Here is a 22,128-nt window from a genome sequence, read left to right as displayed (position 1 = left end):
CCGTCTTGGGCCTCGGCCGCCCCGGCCCCCGTTGGCCTCGGGCGCGGGCGCGGGCGCCGTGTCCTCCTGGGGTGCGCCCGAACGGGCATCGCCCCGCGCGCCCGCTTGCCCGTTTGCCCCTCGGGGCCAATGACATGGGGGCCCCACGCCCAGAACGCTTTAAAAAAAATAATAATAATAATAAAAAAATAAAAAAAATAAAAAAATAAATGATAAAATAAATAAAAACAATAAATATAAATAATTAAATGAAAATGATTTAATAAAATTATTAATTAATTAATTAATTAATTAAGTTAATTAAACTGTAATTAGATTAACCTAAACCCTAATTAACCTAAATAGCGAATGACAGGTGGGTCCCACTGGACCCACATGTCAGGGTTGACTCAGTCAACCCCTGTTGACTGCTGACGTCAGCATGACATCATGCTGACGTCGTAAATACCTTTTTTCGAATTAATTAAATAAATAATTAAATTCCAAAATTATTAAAATCTTTTAAAAATCATATCTTTTAATCCGTAACTTGGATTAAAATATTTTCAACATGAAAGTTGCTCAGAACGACGAGACGATTCCGGATACGCAGTCCGTTCGTCCACCACACCCTCCTAACCTATCGAACCTGCAAACTTTCCTCTCCGGTTCATCTGTGTGACAGACGTCCGGAACCGGGAAAACTTCCCCGGATGTTTTTCCCCCCTAACCAGTACCCCCTCATACCACGTTAGGGCACGCCTAGCATCACTTCTTGACATGTCATGCATCGATATGCATCTGTTTACTTGGTATTCATTGTTTCTTCCCCCTCTTCTCTCCGGTAGACTACGAGACCGACGCTGCTGCTGCCCAGTTCGACTACGGAGTTGACGACCCCTCTCTCTTGCCAGAGCAACCAGGCAAGCCCCCCCCCTTGATCACCAGATATCGCCTATTCTTATCTATACTGCTTGCATTAGAGTAGTGTAGCATGTTACTGCTTTCCGTTGATCCTATTCTGATGCATAGCCTGACATTGTTGCTACACCTGTTGATACCTTACCTGCAATCCTAAATGCTTAGTATAGGATGCTAGTTTATCATCATTGGCCCTACATTCTTGTCAGTCTGCCTTGCTATACTATTGGGCCGTGATCACTCGGGAGGTGATCACGGGTATATACTATACATACATACATACTATACAGATGGTGACTAAAGTCGGGTCAGCTCGAAGAGTACCCGCGAGTGATCCACGGATTGGGGGCTGAAAGGACCTTTGTCCCGACGGCCCTCTGTGTGGATCTTTGTGGCGGAGCGACAGTGCAGGTTGAGACCGCCTAGGAGAGAGGTGGGCCTGGCCCTGTTCGGCATTCGCAGACACTTAACACGCTTAACGAGATCTTGGTATTTGATCTGAGTTGGCTACGAGCCTATACGCACTAACCATCTACGTGGGAGTAGTTATGGGTATCCCGACGTCGTGGTATCAGCCGAAGCACTTCAGACGTCAGCGACGGAGCGGCGCGCACCGAATTGGACTGGAACGCCACTAGGCTAGGTCTGTTTTCGGCCGCCCTCGCAACGTGCAGGTGTGCTATGGGCGATGGGCCCAGACCCCTGTGCGCTTAGGTTTAGACCGGCGTGCTGGCCTCTCTGTTTTGCCTAGGTGGGGCTGCGACGTGTTGATCTTCCGAGGCCGGGCATGACCCAGGAAAGTGTGTCCGGCCAAATGGGATCGAGCGTGTTGGGTTATGTGGTGCACCCCTGCAGGGAAGTTAATCTATTCGAATAGCCGTGATCTTCGGTAACAGGACGACTTGGAGTTGTACCTTGACCTTATGACAACTAGAACCGGATACTTAATAAAACACACCCTTCCAAGTGCCAGATACAACCGGTGGTCGCTCTATCTCAGGGATATGAGGAGGGGATCGCCGGGTAGGATTATGCTATGAGATGCTACTTGGAGATGCTACTTGGAGGACTTCAATCTACTCTCTTATACCTGTTGCAAGACGAAGGTGACCCGAAGCGTAGTCTTCGACAGGATTAGCTATCCCCCTCTTATTCTGGCATTCTGCAGTTCAGTCCACTGATATGGCCTCCTTACACATATACCCATGCATATGTAGTGTAGTTCCTTGCTTGCGAGTACTTTGGATGAGTACTCACGGTTGCTTTCTCCCCCCTTTTCCCCCCTTTCCCTTCTTTCTGGTTGTCGCAACCAGATGCTGGAGTCCAGGAGCCAGACGCCACCGTCGACGACGACCCCTACTACACCGGAGGTGCCTACTACTACGTGCAGCCCGCTGACGACGACCAGGAGTAGTTTAGGAGGATCCCAGGCAGGAAGCCTGCGCCTCTTTCGATCTGTATCCCAGTTTGTGCTAGCCTTCTTAAGGCAAACTTGTTTAACTTATGTCTGTACTCAGATATTGTTGCTTCCGCTGACTCGTCTATGATCGAGCACTTGTATTCGAGCCCTTGAGGCCCCTGGCTTGTATTATGATGCTTGTATGACTTATTTTATTTGTAGAGTTGTGTTGTGATATCTTCCCGTGAGTCCCTGATCTTGATCGTACACATTTGCGTGCATGATTAGTGTACGATTGAATCGGGGGCGTCACATAGTGCATCTGTTGCATGGCAATCCCTACTCCTCATGTTGACATCAATTGATGGGCATCTCCATAGCCCGTTGATTATCCTCGTCAATGTGAGACTTTCTCCTTTTTTGTCTTCTCCATACAATCCCCATCATCATATTCTATTCCACCCATAGTGTTATATCCATGGCTCACGCTCATGTATTGTGTGAAGGTTGAAAAGTTTGAGATTATTTAAGTATGAAACAATTGCTTGGCTTGTCATCGGGGGTATAGAAGTTGGGAACATCTTTGTGTGACGAAAATGAAGCATAGCCTAACTATATGATTTTGTAGGGATGAACTTTCTTTTGCCATGTTATTTTGAGAAGACATGATTACTTTGATTAGTATGCTTGAAGTGTTACTATTTCTTATGTTAATATGAACTTTTATTTTATATTCATTTATATCTGAACATTCATGCCACAATGAAGAAAATTACATTATGAATTATGCTGGGTAGCATTCCACATCAAAAATTCTTTTTTTTCATTTACCTACCCGAGGACGAGCGGGAATTAAGCTTGGGGATGCTTGATACGTCTCCAACGTATCTATAATTTTTGATTGTTCCATGCTATTATATTACCCCTTTTGGATGTTTATGGGCTTTATTTTACATATTTATATCATTTTTGGGACTAACGTACTAACCAGAGGCCCAACCCATATTGCTATTTTTTTGCCTATTTCAGTATTTCGAAGAAAATGAATATCAAATGGAGTCCAAACGGAATGAAACCTTCGGGAGCGTTATTTTTGGAACAAATCTGATCTGGAGAGCCTGGAGTGCAAGTCAAGAAAGCTCTGAGGGCCCCACGAGATAGGAGGGCGCCCCCCCTAGGGCACGCCCTGTCTCATGCGCCCCTCGGGCGCCACCTATGTACTTTTTCCTCCTATATATACCTACGGACCCCGAAAACATCCAGGAGCACCACGAAACACAATTTCCACCGTCGTAACCTTCTGTATCCGTGAGATCTCATCTTGGAGCCTTCGTCGGCACTCTGCCGGAGGGGGAATCGACCACGGAGGGCTTCTACATCAACACCATAGCCCCTCCGATGAGTTGTGAGTAGTTTACCACAGACCTACGGGTCCATAGTTATTAGCTAGATGGCTTCTTCTCTCTTTTTGGATCTCAATACAATGTTCTCCCCCTCTCTTGTGGAGATCTATTCGATGTAATCTCTTTTTGTGGTGTGTTTGTCGAGATCCGATGAATTGTGGGTTTATGATCAAGTTTATCTATGAATAATATTTGAATCTTCTCTGAATTCTTTTATGTATGATTGAGTTATCTTTGCAAGTCTCTTCGAATTATCAGTTTGGTTTGGCCTACTAGATTGATCTTTCTTGCCATGGGAGGTGCTTAGTTTTGGGTTCAATCTTGCGGTGTTCTTACCCAGTGACAGAAAGGGTTGCAAGACACGTATTGTATTATTGCCATCGAGGATAACAAGATGGGGTTTATATCATATTGCATGTGTTTATCCCTCTACATCATGTCATCTTGCTTAAAGCGTTACTCTGTTCTTATGAACTTAATACTCTAGATGCAGGTAGGAGTCGGTCTACTTGTTTTGAACGTGATGCCTATATACATGATCATGCCTAGATAATCTCATAACTATGCGCTTTTCTATCAATTGCTTGACAGTAATTTGTTCACCCACCGTAATACTTATGCTATCTCGAGAGAAGCCTCCAGTGAAACCTATGGCCCCCGGGTCTATCTCTTATCATATTTGCTTTCAATCTACTTTATTTTGCATCTTTACTTTTTGCATCTTTATTACAAAATACCAAAAATATATTATTATCTCTCTATTAGATCTCACTTTCGCAAGAGGTCGTGAAGGGATTGACAACCCCTTTATCACGTTGGTTGCGAGTTCTCAGTTTGTTTGTGTAGGTGCATGGGACTTTTGAGGAGCCTCCTACTGGATTGATACCTTGGTTCTCAAAACTGAGGGAAATACTTACGCTACACTTGCTGCATCACCCTCTCCTCTTTGGGGAAAACCAACGCAAGCTCAAGACGTATCAATGGCGAGCCGGAACCCTCCCCGGCAAGGCTCGGTCACGGCAAGACTGAGTCCCCGGCAGAGGCTGACGCCAGTGCGACAGGGCCCGTGCGACTAGGTGAAGTGGCATAGAAGAAGAAAATGGTGCAGCACCCAGTTTACTTCGTCAACTCCCTCTTGCAGGGCCTAGGTTGAGGTACTCAGGTGTGCAAAAATTGCTCTTCGGCCTCCTTTTGGCCTCGAGGAAGCTGGATCATTACTTCCAAGCGCATGAGATCACCATGGTCACCCGCCTCCCGGTGCAACGAATACTGCATAACCCAGATGCAACGGGGAGGATCATGGAATGGGCCCTGGAGCTGTCGAGTTTCGGTTTAAAGTTCGAAAGCACCTCGATGATTTAGAGCAGAGTCTTGGCGGAGTTCGTTGCAGAATGGACCTCGATGCCCGACGAATAGGTACAGGAGACCACTCTCCCCGGCAAGGAAATGAGCCACAACTGGATCATGTACTTTGATGGGGCTTTTTCGCTGCAAGGTGCCGGTGGTGGTGTGCTGCTTGTCGCACCCACCAGAGAGCACCTCAAGTATGTCATCCAAATGCACTTTCCCCGGGAGATGTCAACTAACAACACCGCCGAGTACGAGGGCTTGCTTGCCGGTCTCAGGATCGCGGTGGACCTCGGAGTCAAAAAGCTCATCGTCAGGGGTGATTCGCAGCTCGTCGTTAGGCAGATCAACAAAGATTATCAAAGCCCATTGATGGAAGCTTATGTGGATGAAGTGAGGAAACTAGAGGAGCGCTTTGACGGTATATGAGTAGAGCCTGTCCCTCGAACAGAAAACGATATCGCTGACTACCTGTCAAAGCGCGCTTCCCTCAAGCTACCTGTGGAACCAGGTACTTTTGTGCTTCGGTTAACTCAACCATCCATCAAACCATCAATCGGGCAGAACAAGCAGAGGAAGCTAGGCCCTGACAAGTACTTCCCCTCCGAGCTCCCCGAAGCCGCTGGCAAAGATGTTGCCGTGGATGCCGATCCTGCCACGGGGCAACCGACTCCGGCAGGGCCTCAGGCCATGACCGTAGAGACGGCTGCTCCCGTGGCAGAAGAGATGCCTTTGGTCCTTGTCGTCGAGCCACGGGCTCCGGCATGGGCACAACACACCGTTCGATTCCTCCAAATAGGAGAGCTTCCTGAGGAGCAGGAAGAGGCACAGAGAGTAGCCCGCTGGTCTGCTCTGTACAAATTCGTTGACAATGTCTTATACAGAAAAAGTCCGAATGGGGTGAAATTGAAGTGCATCTCTCGAGAGGAAGGACTAGAGCTGTTGGCAGAGATACATGGAGGCATATGAGGCTCCCACATAGGGTCGAGGGCCCTTGCTGGCAAGGATTCCTGACAAGGTTCCTTCTGGCCCACTGCCCTTCAGGATGCGACGGCACTAGTAACCAAGTGTGAAGCGTGCCAGTTTCATTCGAAGAAGCTTTATCAACCAGCTCAAGCTCTTCAAACCATCCCTCTCTCCTGGCCCTTCTCGGTCTGGGGGCTCGACATATTGGGCCCTTTCCCTCGTGCCGTCGGGGGCTTTGAGTACTTGTACGTTGCAATCGACAAGTTCACAAAGTGGCCAGAGGTGGAAGCGGTGAGGAAGGTGATAGCGCAGTTAGCCATCAAGTTCTTCATGGGGCTAGTTTGCCGTTTTGGGGTACCCAACAGGATCATCACCGACAACGGCACACAGTTCACAAGCCATGCCTTCATGCAGTACATTGAGGATCTCGGCAGCAAGATCTGTTTTGCTTCCGTGGCACACCCACGAAGCAACGGCTGATGTCTACTACACAACCTTCTTCTTGTAGACGTTGTTGGGCCTGCAAGTGCACAGGTTTGTAGGACAGTAGAAAATTTCCCTCAAGTGGATGACCTAAGGTTTATCAATCCATAGGAGGCGTAGGATGAAGATGGTCTCTCTCAAGCAACCCTGCAACCAAATAACAAAAAGTCTCTTGTGTCCCCAACACACCCAATACAATGGTAAATTGTATAGGTGCACTAGTTCAGCGAAGAGATGAAGATACAAGTGCAAAATAGATAGTAGATATAGGTTTTTGTAATCTGAAATAATAAAAACAGCAAGGTAACAAGTGGTAAAAGTGGGCGTAAACGGTATTGCAATGATAGGAAACAAGGCCTACGGTTCATACTTTCACTAGTGCAAGTTCTCTCAACAATAATAACATAGATAGAACATATGACAAGCCCTCAACATGCGACAAAGAGTCACTCCAAAGCCACTAATAGCGGAGAACAAACATAGGGATTATGGTCGGGTACAAAACCACCACAAAGCTATTCTTTCGGATCGATCTATAAAAGAGTTCGTACTAGAATAACACCTTAAGACACAAATCAACCAAAACCCTAATGTCACCTAGATACTCCATTCTCACCTCAAGTATCTGTGGGCATGATTATACGATATGCATCACACAATCTCAGATTCATCCAACCAACATAAAAGTACTTCAAAGAGTGCCCCAAAGCTACTACCGGAGAGTCAAGAACATGTGCCAACCCCTATGCATAGGTTCCCAAGTGTCACGAAACCCGCAAGTTGATCACCAAAACATACATCAAGTGGATCAATAGAATAACCCATTGTCACCACGGTTATCCCACGCAAGACATACATCAAGTGTTCATAAAAGACTCAATTCGATAAAATAACTTCAAAGGGGAAACTCAATTCATCACAAGAGAGTAGAGGGGGAGAAACATCATAAGATCCAACTACAATAGCAAAGCTCAGGATACATCAAGATCGTGCCTTAGAGGGAACATGAGAGAGAACACGAGAGAGAGAGAGAGATCAAACGCATAGCTACTGGTACATACCCTCAGCCCCGAGGGTGAACTACTCCCTCCTCTTCATGGATAGCGTCGGGATGATGAAGATGGCCTCCGGTGATGGGTTCCCCCTCCGGCAGGGTGCCGGAACAGGGTCCCAATTGGTTTTTGGTGGCTACAGAGGCTTGCGGCAGCGGAACTCCCGATCTATTTTCTGTTCTGGAAGTTTTAGGGTACGTAGGTATATATGGGTGTAGAGGGTACGTCGGTGGACCTCCGGGCTGCTCACGAGGTAGGGGGCGCGCCCAGGGGGCGCGCGCCCTCCACCCTTGTGGACAGCCCGGGACTCCCCTGGCGTGCACTCCAAGCCCATCAGGTTGGTTTCCTTCCAAAATTAACTTCTCCAGTTGATTTCGTTCCGTTTTGACTCTGTCTGATATTCCTTTTCCTCGAAACACTGAAATAGGCATAAAACAGCAAATCTGGGCTGGGCCTCCGGTTAATAGGTTAGTCCCAAAAATAATATAAAAGTGGATAATAAAGCCCAATATTGCCTAAAACAGTAGATAAAGTAGCATGGAGCAATCAAAAATTATAGATACGTTGGAGACGTATCAAGCATCCCCAAGCTTAATTCCTGCTCGTCCTTGAGTAGATAAATGATAAAAAAGAATTTTTGATGCGGAGTGATACTTTGGCATAATTTCAATGTAAATCTTCTCAATTGTGATATGAATATTTAGATCCGAAAGATTCAAGACAAAAGTTCATATTGACACAAAAATAATAATACTTCAAGCATACTAATCAAAGCAATCATGTCTTCTTAAAATAACATGGCAAAAGAAAGTTCATCCCTACAAAATCATATAGTTAGGCTATGCTTCATTTTCGTCACACAAAGATGTTCCCAACTTCTATACTCCCGATGACAAGCCAAGCAATTGTTTCATACTTAAATAATCTCAAACTTTTTCAACCTTCACGCAATACATGAGCGTGAGCCATGGATATAGCACTATGGGTGGAATAGAATATGATGATGTGGATTGTGTGGAGAAGACAAAAAAGGAGAAAGTCTCACATTGACAAGGATAATCAACGGGCTATGGAGATGCCCATCAATTGATGTCAACATGAGGAGTAGGGATTGCCATGCAACGGATGCACTAGAGCTATGAATGCTCAACAAAAGAAAACTAGTGGGTGTGCATCCAACTTGCTTGCTCACGAAGACCTAGGGCATTTTGAGGAAGCCCATCGTAGGAATATACAAGCCAAGTTCTACGATGAAAATTTCCCACTAGTATGAAAAATATAACTTATGAGACTCACTACATGAAAAACAAGGTGCTACTTTGAAGCACAAAATATGAGACTCACTACATGAAGAACAAGGTGCTACTTTGAAGCATAAGTGTGGAAAAAGATATAGTAACATTGCCCTTTTTATTTATTTTCTTTTTTTTCTTTTCTTTTTTTCTCTTTTTTTCTGTTGGGCCTTTCCTTTTTTTCCTTTTGGCCTTTCTTTCTTTTTCTTTTTGGGCAATGTTCTAATAATGATGATCATCACACTTTCATTGATTACATCATAAGAATTACAACTCGAAATTAGAACAAGATATGACTCTATATGAATGCCTCCGGCGGTGTACCGGGATAGTGTAATGAATCAAGAGTGACATGTATGAAAAATAATGCATGGTGGCTTTGCCACAAATACGATGTCAACTACATGATCATGCAATGGCAATATGACAAAAGTAGTGTATGTCATGATGATGATGATGGAAGTTGCATGGCAATATATCTCGGAATGGCTATGGAAATGCCATAATAGGTAGGTATGGTGGCTGTTTTGAGGAAGATATAAGGAGGTTTATGTGTGATAGAGTGTATCGTATCACGGGGTTTGGATGCACCGGCGAAGTTTGCACCAACTCTCAAGGTGAGAAAGGGCAATGCACGGTACCGAAGAGGCTAGCAACGGTGGAAAGGTGAGAGTGCGTATAATCCATGGACTCAACATTAGTCGAAAGAACTCATATACTTATTGCAAAAATTTAGAAGTCATCAAAAATCAAGTACTATGTGCATGCTCCTAGGGGGATAGATTGGTAGGAAAATACCATCGCTCGTCCCCGACCGCCACTCATAAGGATGCACAAGCCAGGTACACTTCATGTTTCAAATTTGTTACATAACTTTAACCATACGTGCATGCTACAGGACTTGCAAACTTCAGCACAAGCATTCTTTAAATTCATAATCACCCAACTAGCATGACTTTGATATTATCACCTCCATATCTCAAAACAATTATCAAGCATCAAACGTATCTTAGTATTCAACGCACTCAAAAGAAAGTTTCACATATCTTGAATACCAAGTAATATTAACATTAAGAAAATTACCATGCTATTATTGACTCTCAAAATAATCTAAGTGAAGCATGAGAGTTCATCTATTTCTTCAAAATAAAACTACCACCATGCTCTAAAAGATCTAAGTGAAGCACTAGAGCAAAAATTATCACGCTCAAAAGATATAAGTGAAGCACTACGAGCAAAACTATCAAGCTCAAAAGATATAAGTGAAGCACATAGAGTATTCTAGCAAATTCCAATTTGTGTAAGGCTCTCTCTCATTAAAGAAATTCAGATCTTGATACTTTATTCAAACAGCAAGCAAAGCTAAAGAAAACTACAATGCAAGGATAGCACAACTCATGTGAAGAAGCAAAAACTTAGGCTCAACCGATACTAACCGATAGTTGTTGAAGAAGAAAGGTGGGATGCCTACCGGGGCATCCCCAAGCTTAGATGCTTGAGACTTCTTGAAATAATATCTTGGGGTGCCTTGGGCATCCCCAAGCTTGAACTTTTGTGTCTCCTTAATTCCTCTCATATCATGGTCTCTCTTTTTATCAAAAGCTTCATTCACAACAAACTCAACAACAACTCGTGAGATAGGTTAGTATAAACCAATGCAAAACCTTATAATCTTCTACTGTAACAAATCACTAACATTATTATTCGACATTGCATACTAAATTCCTCTGCATATTTAATACTCCTATCATCAAATAGAATCATTAAACAAGCAAACATATGCAAACAATGCAACCATAACAGCAATCTGTCAAAACAATACAGTCTGTAAAGAATGCAAGAGTATCAATACTTCCCTGACTCCAAAAATTATGAACTAAAATTACCACTGTAATAAATTTACCAGAGCTCATTATGCAAAAAGATTCAACGTTAGACCATGCTCTGACTTTTCTAGGGAATGTTGCAACAGCGGTAAACTTTCTGTTTTCAACAGCAACATTCGAACTAGCAAAATAAGCATGGCAAAGGCTATCCTTGACTTTTTATTGAAACTAAAGAAGAAAAACACTATTCTAACTAACAGAAAGCAAAAACTAACAAAATAAAATGACTCTCCAAGCAAAACACGTATCATGTGGTGAATAAAAATATAGCTCCAAGTAAAGTTACCGATGAACGAAGACGAAAGAGGGGATGCCTTCCGGGGCATCCCCAAGCTTAGTTGCTTGGTTGTCCTTGAATATTAACTTGGGGTGCCTTGGGCATCCCCAAGCTTAGGCTCTTGCCACTGCTTATTCCATAGTCCATCGAATCTTTACCCAAAACTTGAAAACTTCAACCACACAAAACTCGTAAGCTCTGTTAATATAAGAAAATAAAACCACCACTTAGGTACTGTAATGAACTCATTATAAATTCATATTTGTGTAATATCTACTTTATTCTAACTTCTCTATGGTTCATACCACTTAATACTAGCCATAGACGCATCAAAATAAGCAAACAACACATAGAAAACAGAATCTGTCAAAAACAGAACACTCTGTAGTAATTTGTATAACACGTATACTTCTGGAAACCCAAAAATTATGAAATAAATTTCTGGACCTGGGAAATTTGTCTATTAATCATCTCAAAAAAGAAGCAAGCTAAAATCACTCTCCAGTAAAAAATGGAAGCTATTCTTGTGAGCGCAAAAGTTTCTGTTTTTCACAGCAAGATCACATAAACTTCACCCAAGTCTTCCCAAAGGTTCTATTTGGCACTTTATTGAAACAAAAGCTATAAAACATGATTAATACAGTAGCATAATCATGTGGAAACACAAAAACAGTAAGGATAAATATTGGGTTGTCTCCCAACAAGCGCTTTTCTTTAATGCCTTTCTAGCTAGGCATGATGATGACAATGATGCTCACTAAAAAGATAAGAATTGAAACATAACGGGAGCATCATGAAGCATATGACTAGCACATTTAAGCCTAAACCACTTCCTATGCATAGGGATTTTGTGAGCAAACAACTTATGGGAACAATAATCAACTAGCATAGGATGGCACAACAAGCATAGCTTCAAGAATTTAAGCACATAGAGAGGAAACTTGACATTATTGCAATTCCTACAAGCATATGTTCCTCCCTCATAATAATTTTCAGTAGCATCATGAATGAATTCAACAATATAACCAGCACCTAAAGCATTCTTTTCATGATCTACAAGCATAGAAAATTTTCTACTCAACACATAAGCAAACTTCTTCTTTATAGCATACGTATCATCACAATAATCATCATAAATAGGAGGCATGCTTTCATCATAGTAAATTTGCTCATCAAAGCTTGGGGGACAAAAAATATCATATTCATCAAACATAGCTTCCCCAAGCTTGTGGCTTTGCATATCATTAGCATCATGGATATTCAAGGAATTCATACTAACAACATTGCAATCATGCTCATCATTCAAAGATTTAGTACCAAACATTATATAGATTTCTTCTTCTAGTACTTGAGCACAATTATCCTTTCCATCATACTCACGAAAGATATTAAAAAGGTCAAGCATATGAGACAAACTCAACTCCATTTTTTTGTAGTTTTCTTTTATAAACTAGACTAGTGCTAAAACAAGAAACAAAAAGATTCGATTGCAAGATCTAAAGATATACCTTCACTTACCTAGCCTCCCCGGCAACGGCGCCAGAAAAGAGCTTGATGTCTACTACACAACCTTCTTCTGGTAGACTTTGTTGGGCCTGCAAGTGCACAGGTTTGTAGGACAGTAGCAAATTTCCCTCAAGTGGATGACCTAAGGTTTATCAATCCATAGGAGGCGTAGGATGAAGATGGTCTCTCTCAAGCAACCCTACAAGCAAATAACAAAAAGTCTCTTGTGGCCCCAACACACCCAATACAATGGTAAATTGTATAGGTGCACTAGTTCGGCGAAGAGATGAAGATACAAGTGCAAAATAGATAGTAGATATAGGTTTTTGTAATCTGAAATAATAAAAACAGCAAGGTAACAAGTGGTAAAAGTGGGCGTAAACGGTATTGCAATGATAGGAAACAAGGCCTAGGGTTCATACTTTCACTAGTGCAAGTTCTCTCAACTATAATAACATAGATAGAACATATGACAAGCCCTCAACATGAGACAAAGAGTCACTCCAAAGCCACTAATAGCGGAGAACAAACGTAGAGATTATGGTCGGGTACGAAACCACCACAAAGCTATGCTTTCGGATCGATCTGTAAAAGAGTTCGTACTACAATAACACCTTAAGACACAAATCAACCAAAACCCTAATGTCACCTAGATACTCCATTGTCACCTCAAGTATCCGTGGGCATGATTATACGATATGCATCACACAATCTCAGATTCATCCAACCAACATAAAAGTACTTCAAAGAGTGCCCCAAAGCTACTACCGGAGAGTCAAGAACGTGTGCCAACCCCTATGCATAGGTTCCCAAGTGTCACGAAACCCGCAAGTTGATCACCAAAACATACATCAAGTGGATCAATAGAATAACCCATTGTCACCACGGTTATCCCACGCAAGACATATATCAAGTGTTCATAAAAGACTCAATCCGATAAAATAACTTCAAAGGGGAAACTCAATTCATCACAAGAGAGTAGAGGGGGAGAAACATCATAAGATCCAACTACAATAGCAAAGATCGGGATACATCAAGATCGTGCCTTAGAGGGAACACGAGAGAGAACACGAGAGAGAGAGAGAGATCAAACACATAGCTACTGGTACATACCCTCAGCCCCGAGGGTGAACTACTCCCTCCTCGTCATGGATAGCGCCGGGATGATGAAGATGGCCTCCGGTGATGGGATCCCCCTCCGACAGGGTGCCGGAACAGGGTCCCGATTGGTTTTTGGTGGCTACAGAGGCTTGCGGCGGCGGAACTCCCGATCTATTTTCTGTTCTGGAAGTTTTAGGGTACGTAGGTATATATGGGTGCAGGGGGTACGTCGGTGGACCTCCAGGCTGCTCACGAGGTAGGGGCGCGCCCAGGAGGCGCGCCTCCACCCTCGTGGACAGCCCGGGACTCCCTTGGCATGCACTCCAAGACCATCAGGTTGGTTTCCTTCCAAAATTAACTTCTCTAGTTGATTTCGTTCCGTTTTGACTCCGTCTGATATTCCTTTTCCTCGAAACACTGAAATAGGCATAAAACAGCAAATCTGGGCTGGGCCTCTGGTTAATAGGTTAGTCCCAAAAATAATATAAAAGTGGATAATAAAGCCCAATATTTCCTAAAACAGTAGATAAAGTAGCATGGAGCAATCAAAAATTGTAGATACGTTGGAGACATATCAACGGCCAAGCAGAGAGAGCAAACGCTGAAGGTCTGCGAGGCTTAAGAATGAAGACTTTTGACAGGCTGCGCAAGAGTGGAAGGCGCTGGATTGACGAGTTGCCGGCGGTTCTTTGGTCGATCAAAACGATGCCAAATCGAGCCGCCGGCCACACACCCTTTGCCCTGGTTACGGGGCAGAAGCAGTTCTCCCCACGGAACTCATATACGGGTCACCTCGAGTGCTTGCTTATGATGAGCTTGAGCAAGAACGATTGCGGCAAGATGATGCAACGCTCCTTGCGGAAGATCGTCTCCGGGCGGCTGTGAGAGCAGCGCGCTACCAGCAAGCCTTGCGCCGCTACCATAGCCGCAAGGTTCATGCCCGGAGCTTTGAGGAAGGCGACCATATTCTTCGGTACGTTCAGTCGGCCAAGAATTCCAACAAGTTGACGCTGAAGTGGGAAGGCTCTTATCGGGACACACGAGTCACCAGGCCCGGCGCAGTCTGCCTAGAGACCGAAGATGCCATTCCAGTGAGCAACTCCTATAACATCAAGCATCTTCGCAAGTTTAACCCATAAGGCGTGGCTGCCGGGCCTCCCGGCAAGCCACCTTTTGTACAAGCCTTGCCGGCAAGGCATTTAACCCTTTGTACAAAGCCAGGCGCAGACCCTAAGCATAAATAAACGAAGCGCTGGCGCCCTAAGTCATAGCATGCATGCTAGATTGAGTCTCTCCCTTGGTTAGGGTTGATAGTGCTTAGCTGCGACTAACCCCTAGCCTAGAGGTCGAGTTTGCGTCATTTTGTTCCTATCCATCCTTTTTGGTACGCAGGTTATGTGATATGTTTCCGCCAAGCCAAGTGGAAGGAAGAGAACAAGCCAGCACCCCAGGCCCAGCAAGACGAGCTTGCCGAGGGCAGAAGACACGGAGGTCCAGCCACGGCAAGTCAAGGTTGCCGGGGGCTGCAGATTCAGATAAGTTTTCCAATCCCATGTCATGCATTTCCGTATGAAACTTGGGACATAGGAACCTCGTTTTATTCCAAAGCTGCCGTGCTCCCCTCATTCCTATCACCCAAGAGCTTCTTGGTCCAGAATATGGTCGTAGCCGCAGCAGCAAGGAAGCAAGCATAGGGCCCACCCCCACTTCGTCCTTGCCTCCGCCAAAGGCGTGAGTGTGGACGAGTGGAGTGGGGGAACGGCAAGGCATGCTGCCGGGCAACGATGCTTATATTAAAAATAACAAGGACTTGTTCCTTGGTATGGGATTTGCTCAGATGCACGCACAAGACTCGGCAAGCACCCTTTTTCCATTAATATCTTCCATACAGGTACAGTAAGTATGGAACATAAACATGAACAGGGAGATTACAGGTTTTAGATCTAAGTAAGGCCCGTAGGCTTACAAGTTGAGAAAAGATAAGGTGCCAGTAATCCCTTTCTTGTCCCTCTCCTCAGGAAATGAAACAAGAAAGCAAAAGGGCAAAAGGGGCGCCTAGGCAAGGTATGAGCAGCAGAAGGCACCAGGAGAGCATCACGGTGGCCACCTCGAAGGGAAGCTGGTGATGATGATGACGGGAGAAGAGCTGGAAGACGAGGCGGCAGGACCGGCAGTACGCGACGAAGGCGTCGGTGCCCGCATACTCTGTCTTGACGGCCCGCCACCTGCCCTCTTCGTCTTCTCCTGCCTCCCGGGCCAGCCTCCCAAGGAGACGGCCCCGAGAAGTTCAGGGAGCCGGCGACATGGATGATGGGGTCGCCGGTGTCGCCCCGGAGTGGCATGCCCAACGCCTAGTCGGACCCGTCATCCTGCCGCCCGTTACCCATGTCGTCGCTGCCGCTGTCCTCCTCGTCACTCTCACTCGAGCAGAGTCTTCAAAGTGCCCAAAGACCTTGACGGAGAGGAGGCCGCTCTCCATTAACTTGAAATGGATATTGAGCCCCTCCGTCAGGCTGTGGATACGGGAAAAGGTCTTCCACCCTCGGCGAAGATACATGACGTGAGGGGCGGGGAACTCAACATCGGCCCATGTACTGTTGTTCCCACAGCCCCTCATATGCAGCCGCAGTGCCTGCGGCGGGTCCAGCTCTATCTCCCGCATAAATGTGGTCGGGAGACGAAGACAACGGCGCCGCGGCTGGCGCAGCCTAAGGAGGAATTTGTAGGGGTTGTCCCCGACGTGGCCCTCCATCGGGGGAGAGGCCGCTGGTGGAGGCAAAGCCGATGCGCCGCCCCGTCCTCCTCTTCCCCGAGCACCGTGACGGCCTCGACCATGCCCCCTCCCCCTTCCTCTAATGGCTGGCTCTGCCGCCACGAGCTCTTGGGGAGGAGCAATGTGTTGTCTAGCCGAGACCCTCGCCGCCACCGATGAAGCGTCGCCACGCCCCCTCGCCATGGCAGAAAGAAGGATTGAGAGGCGCCGTTCCTCCCGCTCTCCTCTTTATAATTAAAGGGCCGGGCGAGGCTCGGCCACCCCTTTCGGCCAATCCAGCTCATTGAAGTGACAACGGGCAGGTCCGTCGACCGCCCTCCCCGCCCAATTGAAGGCGCGTGGGGAACCGACCCATTCACGCGTGACTTCCCGTATCCCGCGCACCTGTCATTCGCTCTGCATCATGCATGCAGCAAACGTGGCGCAAGAGACGGGCGCAATGGGATGCGTGGAGTGACGGTTCCCAAGTAAGGGCAGTAAATGACCGGTGGCTCTGCGGTCTCAAGGGGACACGCACGCCGCCTCTTTACTATCCACCGCAAGATGACGCCAGCGTACTTCGGTCACGCACACGCGCGCGACCCCGGCGTCGTGCATTCAACACGGGTCGTGGGGAAGCACAACGGACAAAATGAAAGTTTTACCGCGGTAAAAACCTCCCCGCCTGCCCGCGCACCGTTTTGGGCCTGGCCCAACAACGCGTTGCGCCTATGTGTGGCCCAGGCGGGGGGGCTCCTGACGCTGTACTAAAGTAGTGGCACTCCTTTGTACCCCTTACTTGTGCGCGGGCAGTCAGAGCCACGGGCCGAAGCAACACTTATCAGGGCAAAAAGGGAGGAGTGGAAGCCGCAAAACAATCAGCGCAATGCCAAAGACCAAGACCACGGAGAGCAGATGGAACAAGCAGGTTTCCCCGGCAAGACCCTTGCCGGGGCAGCCTCAGCAGCCCCGGCAAGCCTCTTTGCCCGGGTGGCTCGCCCACACCAGTGGAGTGAGCCACCCTCGAGCCCACGGTCTCCAACACCATCAACCACGTTGGGCCAGGGCTCGGGAGGCACCTCCATGGTGGCATGCAGATCTTTGTGAAGACAAAGAATATTCAAGATCAGATGAGGATTGGAAGGCAACAATCCTCGACAAGATCCTTGCCAAGGAAACCCGCAAGACCCCCTGCAAGACCCTTGCCGGGCCACCCGGCAAGGCCCTTGCCAAGGGCGTCAGCGGGGCCACTGCCAGGCCCATGCCAACCAAGTCTCCACCGCCGTTCACATGTAGCTGCCAGCCCAACTAGCTGGGCAGGCACCTGCGTGGCAACATGCAGCTTCTAGGCCAATTCAGCACATGCCTGCCTACATGGCACCGCATGCAGATCTTCATGGAGGCTCCACCACCGCGCCACCTCAGCTGCTTGCCTGCCTACATGGCACCGCATGCAGCGCTGGCCAGGGCGCATGTCGAAGCGAGGAGGAGCGGGGACGGACGGGACGGGCCTCGCTCCCATCCCCGATAAAGCAAGAGGACACCTAAGCTATCCATTAAATGTGCCTTGTCCTGTAATACGAGCTATAAGCTCATAGCACTGTAGGCCTCTCCACCTCCTGTATGCCATTGTGGCAGCCCATTTCGACTATAAAAGGAGGCCCATGGCGTACTTGAGAGGGAGTCGGCTCTTCGGAACCACGCAGCCACGGTAGCTAGTTCAAGAGCTCAAGAACACTCAATACACCCAGCAAAGCAGGACTAGGGTTTTACGCATCCTCGCAGCCTGAACCTGGGTAAACGATCCTTGTGCTGATTGCTAATCCTGCTCTTCTCACAGCTCTGTGCCCCGGCAACCGTAGTAGGGATTCTTGTGATCCCATAGGTGCCATTTCCCACCGATAGTTAGATGTTTTTCTCTCTGTTTGAACTTCTACCTTTTCTTCTGTTTCTCTAATACGATTCTGTAAACACCTACGAGAGGGTTCCTCTTCTATCTTTTCTTCGGTTTCTCTAATACGATTATGTAAACACCTATGACGGGGTTCCTCTAGTACAATCAATATAAGACCACTCGGGCTCTCCTTGAAGGGTTGAGAAGCTTCATCATCGTTTACATGGTATATAAAGAGCCCCTCTCTTCCATCACATATAGCGAACCTCCTCCCATGGCGTCATCCTCCTCCACAACCACCTTTAGCCACAAGTCATCAAGTATCTGAAACACTTACCAGAACCAACTACATCATATGGCTCTTAACAAATAGAGCTTCGGTAAAGTAGTGTAAGACAACTAATCTAAGAGGATAATAGATGAAAGTGGAATGCACAATTATCCTTTCCATCATACTCACGAAAGATATTAAAAAGGTCAAGCATATGAGACAAACTCAACTCCATTTTTTTGTAGTTTTCTTTTATAAACTAGACTAGTGCTAAAACAAGAAACAAAAAGATTCGATTGCAAGATCTAAAGATATACCTTCACTTACCTAGCCTCCCCGGCAACGGCGCCAGAAAAGAGCTTGATGTCTACTACACAACCTTCTTCTTGTAGACGTTGTTGGGCCTGCAAGTGCACAGGTTTGTAGGACAGTAGCAAATTTCCCTCAAGTGGATGACCTAAGGTTTATCAATCCATAGGAGGCGTAGGATGAAGATGGTCTCTCTCAAGCAACCCTACAACCAAATAACAAAAAGTCTCTTGTGTCCCCAACACACCCAATACAATGGTAAATTGTATAGGTGCACTAGTTCGGCGAAGAGATGAAGATACAAGTGCAAAATAGATAGTAGATATAGGTTTTTGTAATCTGAAATAATAAAAACAGCAAGGTAACAAGTGGTAAAAGTGGGCGTAAACGGTATTGCAATGATAGGAAACAAGGCCTAGGGTTCATACTTTCACTAGTGCAAGTTCTCTAAACTATAATAACATAGATAGAACATATGACAAGCCCTCAACATGAGACAAAGAGTCACTCCAAAGCCACTAATAGCGGAGAACAAACGTAGAGATTATGGTCGGGTACGAAACCACCACAAAGCTATGCTTTCGGATCGATCTGTAAAAGAGTTCGTACTAGAATAACACCTTAAGACACAAATCAACCAAAACCCTAATGTCACCTAGATACTCCATTGTCACCTCAAGTATCCGTGGGCATGATTATACGATATGCATCACACAATCTCAGATTCATCCAACCAACATAAAAGTACTTCAAAGAGTGCCCCAAAGCTACTACCGGAGAGTCAAGAACGTGTGCCAACCCCTATGCATAGGTTACCAAGTGTCACGAAACCCGCAAGTTGATCACCAAAACATACATCAAGTGGATCAATAGAATAACCCATTGTCACCACGGTTATCCCACGCAAGACATATATCAAGTGTTCATAAAAGACTCAATCCGATAAAATAACTTCAAAGGGGAAACTCAATTCATCACAAGAGAGTAGAGGGGGAGAAACATCATAAGATCCAACTACAATAGCAAATATCGGGATACATCAAGATCGTGCCTTAGAGGGAACACGAGAGAGAACACGAGAGAGAGAGAGAGAGAGAGAGAGAGAGAGAGAGAGAGAGAGATCAAACACATAGCTACTGGTACATACCCTCAGCCCCGAGGCTGAACTACTCCCTCCTCGTCATGGATAGCGTCGGGATGATGAAGATGGCCTCCGGTGATGGGATCCCCCTCCGACAGGGTGCCGGAACAGGGTCCCGATTGGTTTTTGGTGGCTACAGAGGCTTGCGGCGGCGGAACTCCCGATCTATTTTCTATTCTGGAAGTTTTAGGGTACGTAGGTATATATGGGTGCAGGGGGTACGTCGGTGGACCTCCGGGCTGCTCACGAGGTAGGGGCGCGCCCAGGAGGCGCGCCTCCACCCTCGTGGACAGCCCGGGACTCCCTTGGCATGCACTCCAAGACCATCAGGTTGGTTTCCTTCCAAAATTAACTTCTCTAGTTGATTTCGTTCCGTTTTGACTCCGTCTGATATTCCTTTTCCTCGAAACACTGAAATAGGCATAAAACAGCAAATCTGGGCTGGGCCTCTGGTTAATAGGTTAGTCCCAAAAATAATATAAAAGTGGATAATAAAGCCCAATATTGCCTAAAACAGTAGATAAAGTAGCATGGAGCAATCAAAAATTATAGATACGTTGGAGACATATCAACGGCCAAGCAGAGAGAGCAAACGCTGAAGTTCTGCGAGGCTTAAGAATGAAGACTTTTGACAGGCTGCGCAAGAGTGGAAGGCGCTGGATTGACGAGTTGCCGGTGGTTCTTTGGTCGATCAAAACGATGCCAAATCGAGACGCCGGCCACACACCCTTTGCCCTGGTTACGGGGCAGAAGCAGTTCTCCCCACGGAACTCATATACGGGTCACCTCGAGTGCTTGCTTATGATGAGCTTGAGCAAGAACGATTGCGGCAAGATGATGCAACGCTCCTTGCGGAAGATCGTCTCCGGGCGGCTGTGAGAGCAGCGCGCTACCAGCAAGCCTTGCGCCGCTACCATAGCCGCAAGGTTCATGCCCGGAGCTTTGAGGAAGGCGACCATATTCTTCGGTACGTTCAGTCAGCCAAGAATTCCAACAAGTTGACGCTGAAGTGGGAAGGCTCTTATCGGGACACACGAGTCACCAGGCCCAGCGCAGTCTGCCTGGAGACCAAAGATGCCATTCCAGTGAGCAACTCCTATAACATCAAGCATCTTCGCAAGTTTAACCCATAAGGCGTGGCTGTCGGGCCTCCCGGCAAGCCACCTTTTGTACAAGCCTTGCCGGCAAGGCATGTAACCCTTTGTACAAAGCCAGGCGCAGACCCTAAGCATAAATAAACAAAGCGCTGGCGCCCTAAGTCATAGCATGCATGCTAGATTGAGTCTCTCCCTTGGTTAGGGTTGATAGTGCTTAGCTGCGACTAACCCCTAGCCTAGAGGTCGAGTTTGCGTCATTTTGTTCCTATCCATCCTTTTTGGTACGCAGGTTATGTGATATGTTTCCGCCAAGCCAAGTGGAAGGAAGAGAACAAGCCAGCACCCCAGGCCCGGCAAGACGAGCTTTCCGAGGGCAGAAGACAAGGAGGTCCAGCCACGGCAAGTCAAGGTTGCCGGGGGCTGCAGATTCAGATAAGTTTTCCAATCCCCTGTCATGCATTTCCGTATGAAACTTGGGACATAGGGAACCTCGTTTTATTCCAAAGCTGCCGTGCTCCCCTCATTCCTATCACCCAAGAGCTTCTTGGTCCAGAATATGGTCGTAGCCGCAGCAGCAAGGAAGCAAGCATAGGGCCCACCCCCACTTCGTCCTTGCCTCCGCCAAAGGCGTGAGTGTGGACGAGTGGAGTGGGGGAACGGCAAGGCATGCTGCCGGGCAACGATGCTTATATTAAAAATAACAAGGACTTGTTCCTTGGTATGGGATTTGCTCAGATGCACGCACAAGACTCGGCAAGCACCCTTTTTCCATTAATATCTTCCATACAGGTACAGTAAGTATGGAACATAAACATGAACAGGGAGATTACAGGTTTTAGATCTAAGTAAGGCCCGTAGGCTTACAAGTTGAGAAAAGATAAGGTGCCAGTAATCCCTTTCTTGTCCCTCTCCTCAGGAAATGAAACAAGAAAGCAAAAGGGCAAAAGGGGCGCCTAGGCAAGGTATGAGCAGCAGAAGGCACCAGGAGAGCATCACGGTGGCCACCTCGAAGGGAAGCTGGTGATGATGATGACGGGAGAAGAGCTGGAAGA

The sequence above is a fragment of the Triticum dicoccoides genome, chromosome 7B, assembly GCF_002162155.2.
Source record: "Triticum dicoccoides isolate Atlit2015 ecotype Zavitan chromosome 7B, WEW_v2.0, whole genome shotgun sequence".
NCBI lineage: Eukaryota > Viridiplantae > Streptophyta > Magnoliopsida > Poales > Poaceae > Triticum > Triticum dicoccoides.
Note: the sequence above shows the minus strand (reverse complement) of the source record.